This window comes from Lactuca serriola, chromosome 1 (assembly GCF_051521515.1).
Source record: "Lactuca serriola cultivar US96UC23 chromosome 1, Lser_US96UC23_V15, whole genome shotgun sequence".
NCBI lineage: Eukaryota > Viridiplantae > Streptophyta > Magnoliopsida > Asterales > Asteraceae > Lactuca > Lactuca serriola.
Window position 1 is genome coordinate 203,074,850 of NC_136408.1, and position 12,154 is coordinate 203,087,003.

A 12,154-nucleotide genomic window follows, 5' to 3' on the forward strand; every position below is an offset into this window, starting at 1 on the left:
CTAAAAAAACGCAAACGGACAACGAAAAAGGGGGGTGCAACACGAGGACTTCCCAGGGGGTCACCCATCCTAGTACTACTCTCGCCCAAGCACGCTTAACTGCGGAGTTCTGATGGGATCCGGTGCATTAGTGCTGGTATGATCGCACCCGAAATACTATCCATGTTTATTGTTTTTATGTGTTACAAGACGCAGAACCTCCTTTGTTTTGGTACGCGGGGCGTGGGACCCACGTGACCGATCGGCTCCGTTCCAAAAATACGAAAAGCATCAACCATGAACCGGAGGGCACCCGAGCATAGAAATAGCAAGAAAGAAAGGAAAAAAAGCAAAAAAAACCGCACGTAAAATCTAAAAAAACGCAAACGGACAACGAAAAAGGAGGGTGCAACACGAGGACTTCCCAGGGGGTCACCCATCCTAGTACTACTCTCGCCCAAGCACGCTTAACTGCGGAGTTCTGATGGGATGCGGTGCATTAGTGCTGGTATGATCGCACCCGAAATACTATCCATGTTTATTGTTTTTATGTGTTACAAGACGCAGAACCTCCTTTGTTTTGGTACGCGGGGCGTGGGACCCACGTGACCGATCGGCTCCGTTCCAAAAATACGAAAAGCATCAACCATGAACCGGAGGGCACCCCAGCATAGAAATAGCAAGAAAGAAAGGAAAAAAAGCAAAAAAAACCGCACGTAAAATCTAAAAAAACGCAAACGGACAACGAAAAAGGGGGGTGCAACACGAGGACTTCCCAGGGGGTCACCCATCCTAGTACTACTCTCGCCCAAGCACGCTTAACTGCGGAGTTCTGATGGGATCCGGTGCATTAGTGCTGGTATGATCGCACCCGAAATACTATCCATGTTTAATGTTTTTATGTGTTACAAGACGCAGAACCTCCTTTGTTTTGGTACGCGGGGCGTGGGACCCACGTGACCGATCGGCTCCGTTCCAAAAATACGAAAAGCATCAACCATGAACCGGAGGGCACCCGAGCATAGAAATAGCAAGAAAGAAAGGAAAAAAAGCAAAAAAAACCGCACGTAAAATCTAAAAAAACGCAAACGGACAACGAAAAAGGAGGGTGCAACACGAGGACTTCCCAGGGGGTCACCCATCCTAGTACTACTTTCGCCCAAGCACGCTTAACTGCGGAGTTCTGATGGGATCCGGTGCATTAGTGCATGTATGATCGCACCCGAAATACTATCCATGTTTATTGTTTTTATGTGTTCCAAGACGCAGAACCTCCTTTGTTTTGGTACGCGGGGCGTGGGACCCACGTGACCGATCGGCTCCGTTCCAAAAATACGAAAAGCATCAACCATGAACCGGAGGGCACCCCAGCATAGAAATAGCAAGAAAGAAAGGAAAAAAAGCAAAAAAAACCGCACGTAAAATCTAAAAAAACGCAAACGGACAACGAAAAAGGAGGGTGCAACACGAGGACTTCCCAGGGGGTCACCCATCCTAGTACTACTCTCGCCCAAGCACGCTTAACTGCAGAGTTCTGATGGGATGCGGTGCATTAGTGCTGGTATGATCGCACCCGAAATACTATCCATGTTTATTGTTTTTATGTGTTACAAGACGCAGAACCTCCTTTGTTTTGGTACGCGGGGCGTGGGACCCACGTGACCGATCGGCTCCGTTCCAAAAATACGAAAAGCATCAACCATGAACCGGAGGGCACCCCAGCATAGAAATAGCAAGAAAGAAAGGAAAAAAAGCAAAAAAAACCGCACGTAAAATCTAAAAAAACGCAAACGGACAACGAAAAAGGGGGGTGCAACACGAGGACTTCCCAGGGGGTCACCCATCCTAGTACTACTCTCGCCCAAGCACGCTTAACTGCGGAGTTCTGATGGGATCCGGTGCATTAGTGCTGGTATGATCGCACCCGAAATACTATCCATGTTTAATGTTTTTATGTGTTACAAGACGCAGAACCTCCTTTGTTTTGGTACGCGCGGCGTGGGACCCACGTGACCGATCGGCTCCGTTCCAAAAATACGAAAAGCATCAACCATGAACCGGAGGGCACCCGAGCATAGAAATAGCAAGAAAGAAAGGAAAAAAAGCAAAAAAAACCGCACGTAAAATCTAAAAAAACGCAAACGGACAACGAAAAAGGAGGGTGCAACACGAGGACTTCCCAGGGGGTCACCCATCCTAGTACTACTCTCGCCCAAGCACGCTTAACTGCGGAGTTCTGATGGGATCCGGTGCATTAGTGCTGGTATGATCGCACCCGAAATACTATCCATGTTTATTGTTTTTATGTGTTACAAGACGCAGAACCTCCTTTGTTTTGGTACGCGGGGCGTGGGACCCACGTGACCGATCGGCTCCGTTCCAAAAATACGAAAAGCATCAACCATGAACCGGAGGGCACCCCAGCATAGAAATAGCAAGAAAGAAAGGAAAAAAAGCAAAAAAAACCGCACGTAAAATCTAAAAAAACGCAAACGGACAACGAAAAAGGGGGGGTGCAACACGAGGACTTCCCAGGGGGTCACCCATCCTAGTACTACTCTCGCCCAAGCACGCTTAACTGCGGAGTTCTGATGGGATCCGGTGCATTAGTGCTGGTATGATCGCACCCGAAATACTATCCATGTTTAATGTTTTTATGTGTTACAAGACGCAGAACCTCCTTTGTTTTGGTACGCGGGGCGTGGGACCCACGTGACCGATCGGCTCCGTTCCAAAAATACGAAAAGCATCAACCATGAACCGGAGGGCACCCGAGCATAGAAATAGCAAGAAAGAAAGGAAAAAAAGCAAAAAAAACCGCACGTAAAATCTAAAAAAACGCAAACGGACAACGAAAAAGGAGGGTGCAACACGAGGACTTCCCAGGGGGTCACCCATCCTAGTACTACTCTCGCCCAAGCACGCTTAACTGCGGAGTTCTGATGGGATCCGGTGCATTAGTGCTGGTATGATCGCACCCGAAATACTATCCATGTTTATTGTTTTTATGTGTTACAAGACGCAGAACCTCCTTTGTTTTGGTACGCGGGGCGTGGGACCCACGTGACCGATCGGCTCCGTTCCAAAAATACGAAAAGCATCAACCATGAACCGGAGGGCACCCGAGCATAGAAATAGCAAGAAAGAAAGGAAAAAAAGCAAAAAAAACCGCACGTAAAATCTAAAAAAACGCAAACGGACAACGAAAAAGGAGGGTGCAACACGAGGACTTCCCAGGGGGTCACCCATCCTAGTACTACTCTCGCCCAAGCACGCTTAACTGCGGAGTTCTGATGGGATCCGGTGCATTAGTGCTGGTATGATCGCACCCGAAATACTATCCATGTTTATTGTTTTTATGTGTTACAAGACGCAGAACCTCCTTTGTTTTGGTACGCGGGGCGTGGGACCCACGTGACCGATCGGCTCCGTTCCAAAAATACGAAAATCATCAACCATGAACCGGAGGGCACCCCAGCATAGAAATAGCAAGAAAGAAAGGAAAAAAAGCAAAAAAAACCGCACGTAAAATCTAAAAAAACGCAAACGGACAACGAAAAAGGGGGGTGCAACACGAGGACTTCCCAGGGGGTCACCCATCCTAGTACTACTCTCGCCCAAGCACGCTTAACTGCGGAGTTCTGATGGGATCCGGTGCATTAGTGCTGGTATGATCGCACCCGAAATACTATCCATGTTTAATGTTTTTATGTGTTACAAGACGCAGAACCTCCTTTGTTTTGGTACGCGGGGCGTGGGACCCACGTGACCGATCGGCTCCGTTCCAAAAATACGAAAAGCATCAACCATGAACCGGAGGGCACCCGAGCATAGAAATAGCAAGAAAGAAAGGAAAAAAAGCAAAAAAAACCGCACGTAAAATCTAAAAAAACGCAAACGGACAACGAAAAAGGAGGGTGCAACACGAGGACTTCCCAGGGGGTCACCCATCCTAGTACTACTCTCGCCCAAGCACGCTTAACTGCGGAGTTCTGATGGGATCCGGTGCATTAGTGCTGGTATGATCGCACCCGAAATACTATCCATGTTTATTGTTTTTATGTGTTACAAGACGCAGAACCTCCTTTGTTTTGGTACGCGGGGCGTGGGACCCACGTGACCGATCGGCTCCGTTCCAAAAATACGAAAAGCATCAACCATGAACCGGAGGGCACCCCAGCATAGAAATAGCAAGAAAGAAAGGAAAAAAAGCAAAAAAAACCGCACGTAAAATCTAAAAAAACGCAAACGGACAACGAAAAAGGGGGGGTGCAACACGAGGACTTCCCAGGGGGTCACCCATCCTAGTACTACTCTCGCCCAAGCACGCTTAACTGCGGAGTTCTGATGGGATCCGGTGCATTAGTGCTGGTATGATCGCACCCGAAATACTATCCATGTTTAATGTTTTTATGTGTTACAAGACGCAGAACCTCCTTTGTTTTGGTACGCGGGGCGTGGGACCCACGTGACCGATCGGCTCCGTTCCAAAAATACGAAAAGCATCAACCATGAACCGGAGGGCACCCGAGCATAGAAATAGCAAGAAAGAAAGGAAAAAAAGCAAAAAAAACCGCACGTAAAATCTAAAAAAACGCAAACGGACAACGAAAAAGGAGGGTGCAACACGAGGACTTCCCAGGGGGTCACCCATCCTAGTACTACTCTCGCCCAAGCACGCTTAACTGCGGAGTTCTGATGGGATCCGGTGCATTAGTGCTGGTATGATCGCACCCGAAATACTATCCATGTTTATTGTTTTTATGTGTTACAAGACGCAGAACCTCCTTTGTTTTGGTACGCGGGGCGTGGGACCCACGTGACCGATCGGCTCCGTTCCAAAAATACGAAAAGCATCAACCATGAACCGGAGGGCACCCGAGCATAGAAATAGCAAGAAAGAAAGGAAAAAAAGCAAAAAAAACCGCACGTAAAATCTAAAAAAACGCAAACGGACAACGAAAAAGGAGGGTGCAACACGAGGACTTCTCAGGGGGTCACCCATCCTAGTACTACTCTCGCCCAAGCACGCTTAACTGCGGAGTTCTGATGGGATCCGGTGCATTAGTGCTGGTATGATCGCACCCGAAATACTATCCATGTTTATTGTTTTTATGTGTTACAAGACGCAGAACCTCCTTTGTTTTGGTACGCGGGGCGTGGGACCCACGTGACCGATCGGCTCCGTTCCAAAAATACGAAAATCATCAACCATGAACCGGAGGGCACCCCAGCATAGAAATAGCAAGAAAGAAAGGAAAAAAAGCAAAAAAAACCGCACGTAAAATCTAAAAAAACGCAAACGGACAACGAAAAAGGGGGGTGCAACACGAGGACTTCCCAGGGGGTCACCCATCCTAGTACTACTCTCGCCCAAGCACGCTTAACTGCGGAGTTCTGATGGGATCCGGTGCATTAGTGCTGGTATGATCGCACCCGAAATACTATCCATGTTTAATGTTTTTATGTGTTACAAGACGCAGAACCTCCTTTGTTTTGGTACGCGGGGCGTGGGACCCACGTGACCGATCGGCTCCGTTCCAAAAATACGAAAAGCATCAACCATGAACCGGAGGGCACCCGAGCATAGAAATAGCAAGAAAGAAAGGAAAAAAAGCAAAAAAAACCGCACGTAAAATCTAAAAAAACGCAAACGGACAACGAAAAAGGAGGGTGCAACACGAGGACTTCCCAGGGGGTCACCCATCCTAGTACTACTCTCGCCCAAGCACGCTTAACTGCGGAGTTCTGATGGGATCCGGTGCATTAGTGCTGGTATGATCGCACCCGAAATACTATCCATGTTTATTGTTTTTATGTGTTACAAGACGCAGAACCTCCTTTGTTTTGGTACGCGGGGCGTGGGACCCACGTGACCGATCGGCTCCGTTCCAAAAATACGAAAAGCATCAACCATGAACCGGAGGGCACCCCAGCATAGAAATAGCAAGAAAGAAAGGAAAAAAAGCAAAAAAAACCGCACGTAAAATCTAAAAAAACGCAAACGGACAACGAAAAAGGGGGGGTGCAACACGAGGACTTCCCAGGGGGTCACCCATCCTAGTACTACTCTCGCCCAAGCACGCTTAACTGCGGAGTTCTGATGGGATCCGGTGCATTAGTGCTGGTATGATCGCACCCGAAATACTATCCATGTTTAATGTTTTTATGTGTTACAAGACGCAGAACCTCCTTTGTTTTGGTACGCGGGGCGTGGGACCCACGTGACCGATCGGCTCCGTTCCAAAAATACGAAAAGCATCAACCATGAACCGGAGGGCACCCGAGCATAGAAATAGCAAGAAAGAAAGGAAAAAAAGCAAAAAAAACCGCACGTAAAATCTAAAAAAACGCAAACGGACAACGAAAAAGGAGGGTGCAACACGAGGACTTCCCAGGGGGTCACCCATCCTAGTACTACTCTCGCCCAAGCACGCTTAACTGCGGAGTTCTGATGGGATCCGGTGCATTAGTGCTGGTATGATCGCACCCGAAATACTATCCATGTTTATTGTTTTTATGTGTTACAAGACGCAGAACCTCCTTTGTTTTGGTACGCGGGGCGTGGGACCCACGTGACCGATCGGCTCCGTTCCAAAAATACGAAAAGCATCAACCATGAACCGGAGGGCACCCGAGCATAGAAATAGCAAGAAAGAAAGGAAAAAAAGCAAAAAAAACCGCACGTAAAATCTAAAAAAACGCAAACGGACAACGAAAAAGGAGGGTGCAACACGAGGACTTCCCAGGGGGTCACCCATCCTAGTACTACTCTCGCCCAAGCACGCTTAACTGCGGAGTTCTGATGGGATCCGGTGCATTAGTGCTGGTATGATCGCACCCGAAATACTATCCATGTTTATTGTTTTTATGTGTTACAAGACGCAGAACCTCCTTTGTTTTGGTACGCGGGGCGTGGGACCCACGTGACCGATCGGCTCCGTTCCAAAAATACGAAAATCATCAACCATGAACCGGAGGGCACCCCAGCATAGAAATAGCAAGAAAGAAAGGAAAAAAAGCAAAAAAAACCGCACGTAAAATCTAAAAAAACGCAAACGAACAACGAAAAAGGGGGGTGCAACACGAGGACTTCCCAGGGGGTCACCCATCCTAGTACTACTCTCGCCCAAGCACGCTTAACTGCGGAGTTCTGATGGGATCCGGTGCATTAGTGCTGGTATGATCGCACCCGAAATACTATCCATGTTTAATGTTTTTATGTGTTACAAGACGCAGAACCTCCTTTGTTTTGGTACGCGGGGCGTGGGACCCACGTGACCGATCGGCTCCGTTCCAAAAATACGAAAAGCATCAACCATGAACCGGAGGGCACCCGAGCATAGAAATAGCAAGAAAGAAAGGAAAAAAAGCAAAAAAAACCGCACGTAAAATCTAAAAAAACGCAAACGGACAACGAAAAAGGAGGGTGCAACACGAGGACTTCCCAGGGGGTCACCCATCCTAGTACTACTCTCGCCCAAGCACGCTTAACTGCGGAGTTCTGATGGGATCCGGTGCATTAGTGCTGGTATGATCGCACCCGAAATACTATCCATGTTTATTGTTTTTATGTGTTACAAGACGCAGAACCTCCTTTGTTTTGGTACGCGGGGCGTGGGACCCACGTGACCGATCGGCTCCGTTCCAAAAATACGAAAAGCATCAACCATGAACCGGAGGGCACCCCAGCATAGAAATAGCAAGAAAGAAAGGAAAAAAAGCAAAAAAAACCGCACGTAAAATCTAAAAAAACGCAAACGGACAACGAAAAAGGGGGGGTGCAACACGAGGACTTCCCAGGGGGTCACCCATCCTAGTACTACTCTCGCCCAAGCACGCTTAACTGCGGAGTTCTGATGGGATCCGGTGCATTAGTGCTGGTATGATCGCACCCGAAATACTATCCATGTTTAATGTTTTTATGTGTTACAAGACGCAGAACCTCCTTTGTTTTGGTACGCGGGGCGTGGGACCCACGTGACCGATCGGCTCCGTTCCAAAAATACGAAAAGCATCAACCATGAACCGGAGGGCACCCGAGCATAGAAATAGCAAGAAAGAAAGGAAAAAAAGCAAAAAAAACCGCACGTAAAATCTAAAAAAACGCAAACGGACAACGAAAAAGGAGGGTGCAACACGAGGACTTCCCAGGGGGTCACCCATCCTAGTACTACTCTCGCCCAAGCACGCTTAACTGCGGAGTTCTGATGGGATCCGGTGCATTAGTGCTGGTATGATCGCACCCGAAATACTATCCATGTTTATTGTTTTTATGTGTTACAAGACGCAGAACCTCCTTTGTTTTGGTACGCGGGGCGTGGGACCCACGTGACCGATCGGCTCCGTTCCAAAAATACGAAAAGCATCAACCATGAACCGGAGGGCACCCGAGCATAGAAATAGCAAGAAAGAAAGGAAAAAAAGCAAAAAAAACCGCACGTAAAATCTAAAAAAACGCAAACGGACAACGAAAAAGGAGGGTGCAACACGAGGACTTCCCAGGGGGTCACCCATCCTAGTACTACTCTCGCCCAAGCACGCTTAACTGCGGAGTTCTGATGGGATCCGGTGCATTAGTGCTGGTATGATCGCACCCGAAATACTATCCATGTTTATTGTTTTTATGTGTTACAAGACGCAGAACCTCCTTTGTTTTGGTACGCGGGGCGTGGGACCCACGTGACCGATCGGCTCCGTTCCAAAAATACGAAAATCATCAACCATGAACCGGAGGGCACCCCAGCATAGAAATAGCAAGAAAGAAAGGAAAAAAAGCAAAAAAAACCGCACGTAAAATCTAAAAAAACGCAAACGGACAACGAAAAAGGGGGGTGCAACACGAGGACTTCCCAGGGGGTCACCCATCCTAGTACTACTCTTGCCCAAGCACGCTTAACTGCGGAGTTCTGATGGGATCCGGTGCATTAGTGCTGGTATGATCGCACCCGAAATACTATCCATGTTTAATGTTTTTATGTGTTACAAGACGCAGAACCTCCTTTGTTTTGGTACGCGGGGCGTGGGACCCACGTGACCGATCGGCTCCGTTCCAAAAATACGAAAAGCATCAACCATGAACCGGAGGGCACCCGAGCATAGAAATAGCAAGAAAGAAAGGAAAAAAAGCAAAAAAAACCGCACGTAAAATCTAAAAAAACGCAAACGGACAACGAAAAAGGAGGGTGCAACACGAGGACTTCCCAGGGGGTCACCCATCCTAGTACTACTTTCGCCCAAGCACGCTTAACTGCGGAGTTCTGATGGGATCCGGTGCATTAGTGCATGTATGATCGCACCCGAAATACTATCCATGTTTATTGTTTTTATGTGTTACAAGACGCAGAACCTCCTTTGTTTTGGTACGCGGGGCGTGGGACCCACGTGACCGATCGGCTCCGTTCCAAAAATACGAAAAGCATCAACCATGAACCGGAGGGCACCCCAGCATAGAAATAGCAAGAAAGAAAGGAAAAAAAGCAAAAAAAACCGCACGTAAAATCTAAAAAAACGCAAACGGACAACGAAAAAGGGGGGTGCAACACGAGGACTTCCCAGGGGGTCACCCATCCTAGTACTACTCTCGCCCAAGCACGCTTAACTGCGGAGTTCTGATGGGATCCGGTGCATTAGTGCTGGTATGATCGCACCCGAAATACTATCCATGTTTATTGTTTTTATGTGTTACAAGACGCAGAACCTCCTTTGTTTTGGTACGCGGGGCGTGGGACCCACGTGACCGATCGGCTCCGTTCCAAAAATACGAAAAGCATCAACCATGAACCGGAGGGCACCTGAGCATAGAAATAGCAAGAAAGAAAGGAAAAAAAGCAAAAAAAACCGCACGTAAAATCTAAAAAAACGCAAACGGACAACGAAAAAGGGGGGTGCAACACGAGGACTTCCCAGGGGGTCACCCATCCTAGTACTACTCTCGCCCAAGCACGCTTAACTGCGGAGTTCTGATGGGATCCGGTGCATTAGTGCTGGTATGATCGCACCCGAAATACTATCCATGTTTAATGTTTTTATGTGTTACAAGACGCAGAACCTCCTTTGTTTTGGTACGCGGGGCGTGGGACCCACGTGACCGATCGGCTCCGTTCCAAAAATACGAAAAGCATCAACCATGAACCGGAGGGCACCCGAGCATAGAAATAGCAAGAAAGAAAGGAAAAAAAAGAAAAAAAAACCGCACGTAAAATCTAAAAAAACGCAAACGGACAACGAAAAAGGAGGGTGCAACACGAGGACTTCCCAGGGGGTCACCCATCCTAGTACTACTTTCGCCCAAGCACGCTTAACTGCGGAGTTCTGATGGGATCCGGTGCATTAGTGCATGTATGATCGCACCCGAAATACTATCCATGTTTATTGTTTTTATGTGTTACAAGACGCAGAACCTCCTTTGTTTTGGTACGCGGGGCGTGGGACCCACGTGACCGATCGGCTCCGTTCCAAAAATACGAAAAGCATCAACCATGAACCGGAGGGCACCCCAGCATAGAAATAGCAAGAAAGAAAAGAAAAAAAGCAAAAAAAACCGCACGTAAAATCTAAAAAAACGCAAACGGACAACGAAAAAGGGGGGTGCAACACGAGGACTTCCCAGGGGGTCACCCATCCTAGTACTACTCTCGCCCAAGCACGCTTAACTGCGGAGTTCTGATGGGATCCGGTGCATTAGTGCTGGTATGATCGCACCCGAAATACTATCCATGTTTAATGTTTTTATGTGTTACAAGACGCAGAACCTCCTTTGTTTTGGTACGCGGGGCGTGGGACCCACGTGACCGATCGGCTCCGTTCCAAAAATACGAAAAGCATCAACCATGAACCGGAGGGCACCCGAGCATAGAAATAGCAAGAAAGAAAGGAAAAAAAGCAAAAAAAACCGCACGTAAAATCTAAAAAAACGCAAACGGACAACGAAAAAGGAGGGTGCAACACGAGGACTTCCCAGGGGGTCACCCATCCTAGTACTACTCTCGCCCAAGCACGCTTAACTGCGGAGTTCTGATGGGATCCGGTGCATTAGTGCTGGTATGATCGCACCCGAAATATTATCCATGTTTATTGTTTTTATGTGTTACAAGACGCAGAACCTCCTTTGTTTTGGTACGCGGGGCGTGGGACCCACGTGACCGATCGGCTCCGTTCCAAAAATACGAAAAGCATCAACCATGAACCGGAGGGCACCCCAGCATAGAAATAGCAAGAAAGAAAGGAAAAAAAGCAAAAAAAACCGCACGTAAAATCTAAAAAAACGCAAACGGACAACGAAAAAGGGGGTGCAACACGAGGACTTCCCAGGGGGTCACCCATCCTAGTACTACTCTCGCCCAAGCACGCTTAACTGCGGAGTTCTGATGGGATCCGGTGCATTAGTGCTGGTATGATCGCACCCGAAATACTATCCATGTTTAATGTTTTTATGTGTTACAAGACGTAGAACCTCCTTTGTTTTGGTACGCGGGGCGTGGGACCCACGTGACCGATCGGCTCCGTTCCAAAAATACGAAAAGCATCAACCATGAACCGGAGGGCACCCGAGCATAGAAATAGCAAGAAAGAAAGGAAAAAAAGAAAAAAAAAACCGCACGTAAAATCTAAAAAAACGCAAACGGACAACGAAAAAGGAGGGTGCAACACGAGGACTTCCCAGGGGGTCACCCATCCTAGTACTACTTTCGCCCAAGCACGCTTAACTGCGGAGTTCTGATGGGATCCGGTGCATTAGTGCATGTATGATCGCACCCGAAATACTATCCATGTTTATTGTTTTTATGTGTTACAAGACGCAGAACCTCCTTTGTTTTGGTACGCGGGGCGTGGGACCCACGTGACCGATCGGCTCCGTTCCAAAAATACGAAAAGCATCAACCATGAACCGGAGGGCACCCCAGCATAGAAATAGCAAGAAAGAAAAGGAAAAAAAGAAAAAAAAACCGCACGTAAAATCTAAAAAAACGCAAACGGACAACGAAAAAGGGGGGTGCAACACGAGGACTTCCCAGGGGGTCACCCATCCTAGTACTACTCTCGCCCAAGCACGCTTAACTGCGGAGTTCTGATGGGATCCGGTGCATTAGTGCTGGTATGATCGCACCCGAAATACTATCCATGTTTAATGTTTTTATGTGTTACAAGACGCAGAACCTCCTTTGTTTTGGTA

General features: G+C 47.8%; 35 non-coding genes across 35 annotated transcripts; all 35 read right to left on the minus strand.

Annotated features, from left to right (window-relative positions):
- Window positions 1-31: 31 nt before the first annotated feature.
- LOC145080342 (5S ribosomal RNA) lies at window positions 32-150 on the minus strand. The gene has a single exon (XR_013695145.1). It is a non-coding gene; the product is annotated as a 5S ribosomal RNA (ribosomal RNA).
- Window positions 151-382: 232 nt separating this feature from the next.
- On the minus strand, window positions 383-501 carry LOC145085130 (5S ribosomal RNA). The gene has a single exon (XR_013699543.1). It is a non-coding gene; the product is annotated as a 5S ribosomal RNA (ribosomal RNA).
- A 232-nt stretch (window positions 502-733) lies between these two features.
- LOC145080354 (5S ribosomal RNA) lies at window positions 734-852 on the minus strand. Its single transcript, XR_013695146.1, has one exon. It is a non-coding gene; the product is annotated as a 5S ribosomal RNA (ribosomal RNA).
- Window positions 853-1,084: 232 nt separating this feature from the next.
- Window positions 1,085-1,203, minus strand: LOC145085543 (5S ribosomal RNA). Its single transcript, XR_013699941.1, has one exon. It is a non-coding gene; the product is annotated as a 5S ribosomal RNA (ribosomal RNA).
- A 232-nt stretch (window positions 1,204-1,435) lies between these two features.
- Window positions 1,436-1,554, minus strand: LOC145085454 (5S ribosomal RNA). The gene has a single exon (XR_013699852.1). It is a non-coding gene; the product is annotated as a 5S ribosomal RNA (ribosomal RNA).
- A 232-nt stretch (window positions 1,555-1,786) lies between these two features.
- On the minus strand, window positions 1,787-1,905 carry LOC145080366 (5S ribosomal RNA). The gene has a single exon (XR_013695147.1). It is a non-coding gene; the product is annotated as a 5S ribosomal RNA (ribosomal RNA).
- A 232-nt stretch (window positions 1,906-2,137) lies between these two features.
- Window positions 2,138-2,256, minus strand: LOC145082885 (5S ribosomal RNA). Its single transcript, XR_013697383.1, has one exon. It is a non-coding gene; the product is annotated as a 5S ribosomal RNA (ribosomal RNA).
- Window positions 2,257-2,489: 233 nt separating this feature from the next.
- On the minus strand, window positions 2,490-2,608 carry LOC145080378 (5S ribosomal RNA). The gene has a single exon (XR_013695148.1). It is a non-coding gene; the product is annotated as a 5S ribosomal RNA (ribosomal RNA).
- Window positions 2,609-2,840: 232 nt separating this feature from the next.
- LOC145082887 (5S ribosomal RNA) lies at window positions 2,841-2,959 on the minus strand. Its single transcript, XR_013697385.1, has one exon. It is a non-coding gene; the product is annotated as a 5S ribosomal RNA (ribosomal RNA).
- Window positions 2,960-3,191: 232 nt separating this feature from the next.
- LOC145082888 (5S ribosomal RNA) lies at window positions 3,192-3,310 on the minus strand. Its single transcript, XR_013697386.1, has one exon. It is a non-coding gene; the product is annotated as a 5S ribosomal RNA (ribosomal RNA).
- Window positions 3,311-3,542: 232 nt separating this feature from the next.
- On the minus strand, window positions 3,543-3,661 carry LOC145080389 (5S ribosomal RNA). The gene has a single exon (XR_013695149.1). It is a non-coding gene; the product is annotated as a 5S ribosomal RNA (ribosomal RNA).
- Window positions 3,662-3,893: 232 nt separating this feature from the next.
- Window positions 3,894-4,012, minus strand: LOC145082889 (5S ribosomal RNA). The gene has a single exon (XR_013697387.1). It is a non-coding gene; the product is annotated as a 5S ribosomal RNA (ribosomal RNA).
- A 233-nt stretch (window positions 4,013-4,245) lies between these two features.
- On the minus strand, window positions 4,246-4,364 carry LOC145080401 (5S ribosomal RNA). The gene has a single exon (XR_013695150.1). It is a non-coding gene; the product is annotated as a 5S ribosomal RNA (ribosomal RNA).
- Window positions 4,365-4,596: 232 nt separating this feature from the next.
- Window positions 4,597-4,715, minus strand: LOC145082890 (5S ribosomal RNA). The gene has a single exon (XR_013697388.1). It is a non-coding gene; the product is annotated as a 5S ribosomal RNA (ribosomal RNA).
- A 232-nt stretch (window positions 4,716-4,947) lies between these two features.
- Window positions 4,948-5,066, minus strand: LOC145083174 (5S ribosomal RNA). The gene has a single exon (XR_013697658.1). It is a non-coding gene; the product is annotated as a 5S ribosomal RNA (ribosomal RNA).
- Window positions 5,067-5,298: 232 nt separating this feature from the next.
- On the minus strand, window positions 5,299-5,417 carry LOC145080413 (5S ribosomal RNA). The gene has a single exon (XR_013695151.1). It is a non-coding gene; the product is annotated as a 5S ribosomal RNA (ribosomal RNA).
- Window positions 5,418-5,649: 232 nt separating this feature from the next.
- LOC145082891 (5S ribosomal RNA) lies at window positions 5,650-5,768 on the minus strand. Its single transcript, XR_013697389.1, has one exon. It is a non-coding gene; the product is annotated as a 5S ribosomal RNA (ribosomal RNA).
- A 233-nt stretch (window positions 5,769-6,001) lies between these two features.
- LOC145080425 (5S ribosomal RNA) lies at window positions 6,002-6,120 on the minus strand. Its single transcript, XR_013695152.1, has one exon. It is a non-coding gene; the product is annotated as a 5S ribosomal RNA (ribosomal RNA).
- Window positions 6,121-6,352: 232 nt separating this feature from the next.
- LOC145082892 (5S ribosomal RNA) lies at window positions 6,353-6,471 on the minus strand. Its single transcript, XR_013697390.1, has one exon. It is a non-coding gene; the product is annotated as a 5S ribosomal RNA (ribosomal RNA).
- Window positions 6,472-6,703: 232 nt separating this feature from the next.
- On the minus strand, window positions 6,704-6,822 carry LOC145082893 (5S ribosomal RNA). The gene has a single exon (XR_013697391.1). It is a non-coding gene; the product is annotated as a 5S ribosomal RNA (ribosomal RNA).
- A 232-nt stretch (window positions 6,823-7,054) lies between these two features.
- On the minus strand, window positions 7,055-7,173 carry LOC145080436 (5S ribosomal RNA). Its single transcript, XR_013695153.1, has one exon. It is a non-coding gene; the product is annotated as a 5S ribosomal RNA (ribosomal RNA).
- A 232-nt stretch (window positions 7,174-7,405) lies between these two features.
- Window positions 7,406-7,524, minus strand: LOC145082894 (5S ribosomal RNA). The gene has a single exon (XR_013697392.1). It is a non-coding gene; the product is annotated as a 5S ribosomal RNA (ribosomal RNA).
- A 233-nt stretch (window positions 7,525-7,757) lies between these two features.
- On the minus strand, window positions 7,758-7,876 carry LOC145080449 (5S ribosomal RNA). Its single transcript, XR_013695155.1, has one exon. It is a non-coding gene; the product is annotated as a 5S ribosomal RNA (ribosomal RNA).
- A 232-nt stretch (window positions 7,877-8,108) lies between these two features.
- Window positions 8,109-8,227, minus strand: LOC145082895 (5S ribosomal RNA). Its single transcript, XR_013697393.1, has one exon. It is a non-coding gene; the product is annotated as a 5S ribosomal RNA (ribosomal RNA).
- A 232-nt stretch (window positions 8,228-8,459) lies between these two features.
- Window positions 8,460-8,578, minus strand: LOC145082896 (5S ribosomal RNA). Its single transcript, XR_013697394.1, has one exon. It is a non-coding gene; the product is annotated as a 5S ribosomal RNA (ribosomal RNA).
- A 232-nt stretch (window positions 8,579-8,810) lies between these two features.
- LOC145083942 (5S ribosomal RNA) lies at window positions 8,811-8,929 on the minus strand. Its single transcript, XR_013698403.1, has one exon. It is a non-coding gene; the product is annotated as a 5S ribosomal RNA (ribosomal RNA).
- A 232-nt stretch (window positions 8,930-9,161) lies between these two features.
- LOC145085544 (5S ribosomal RNA) lies at window positions 9,162-9,280 on the minus strand. Its single transcript, XR_013699942.1, has one exon. It is a non-coding gene; the product is annotated as a 5S ribosomal RNA (ribosomal RNA).
- Window positions 9,281-9,512: 232 nt separating this feature from the next.
- On the minus strand, window positions 9,513-9,631 carry LOC145080461 (5S ribosomal RNA). The gene has a single exon (XR_013695156.1). It is a non-coding gene; the product is annotated as a 5S ribosomal RNA (ribosomal RNA).
- A 232-nt stretch (window positions 9,632-9,863) lies between these two features.
- On the minus strand, window positions 9,864-9,982 carry LOC145080473 (5S ribosomal RNA). Its single transcript, XR_013695157.1, has one exon. It is a non-coding gene; the product is annotated as a 5S ribosomal RNA (ribosomal RNA).
- Window positions 9,983-10,215: 233 nt separating this feature from the next.
- LOC145085545 (5S ribosomal RNA) lies at window positions 10,216-10,334 on the minus strand. Its single transcript, XR_013699943.1, has one exon. It is a non-coding gene; the product is annotated as a 5S ribosomal RNA (ribosomal RNA).
- Window positions 10,335-10,566: 232 nt separating this feature from the next.
- On the minus strand, window positions 10,567-10,685 carry LOC145080484 (5S ribosomal RNA). Its single transcript, XR_013695158.1, has one exon. It is a non-coding gene; the product is annotated as a 5S ribosomal RNA (ribosomal RNA).
- Window positions 10,686-10,917: 232 nt separating this feature from the next.
- Window positions 10,918-11,036, minus strand: LOC145082898 (5S ribosomal RNA). The gene has a single exon (XR_013697396.1). It is a non-coding gene; the product is annotated as a 5S ribosomal RNA (ribosomal RNA).
- Window positions 11,037-11,267: 231 nt separating this feature from the next.
- On the minus strand, window positions 11,268-11,386 carry LOC145080496 (5S ribosomal RNA). Its single transcript, XR_013695159.1, has one exon. It is a non-coding gene; the product is annotated as a 5S ribosomal RNA (ribosomal RNA).
- Window positions 11,387-11,619: 233 nt separating this feature from the next.
- LOC145085546 (5S ribosomal RNA) lies at window positions 11,620-11,738 on the minus strand. Its single transcript, XR_013699944.1, has one exon. It is a non-coding gene; the product is annotated as a 5S ribosomal RNA (ribosomal RNA).
- Window positions 11,739-11,971: 233 nt separating this feature from the next.
- LOC145080507 (5S ribosomal RNA) lies at window positions 11,972-12,090 on the minus strand. Its single transcript, XR_013695160.1, has one exon. It is a non-coding gene; the product is annotated as a 5S ribosomal RNA (ribosomal RNA).
- Window positions 12,091-12,154: the final 64 nt, after the last annotated feature.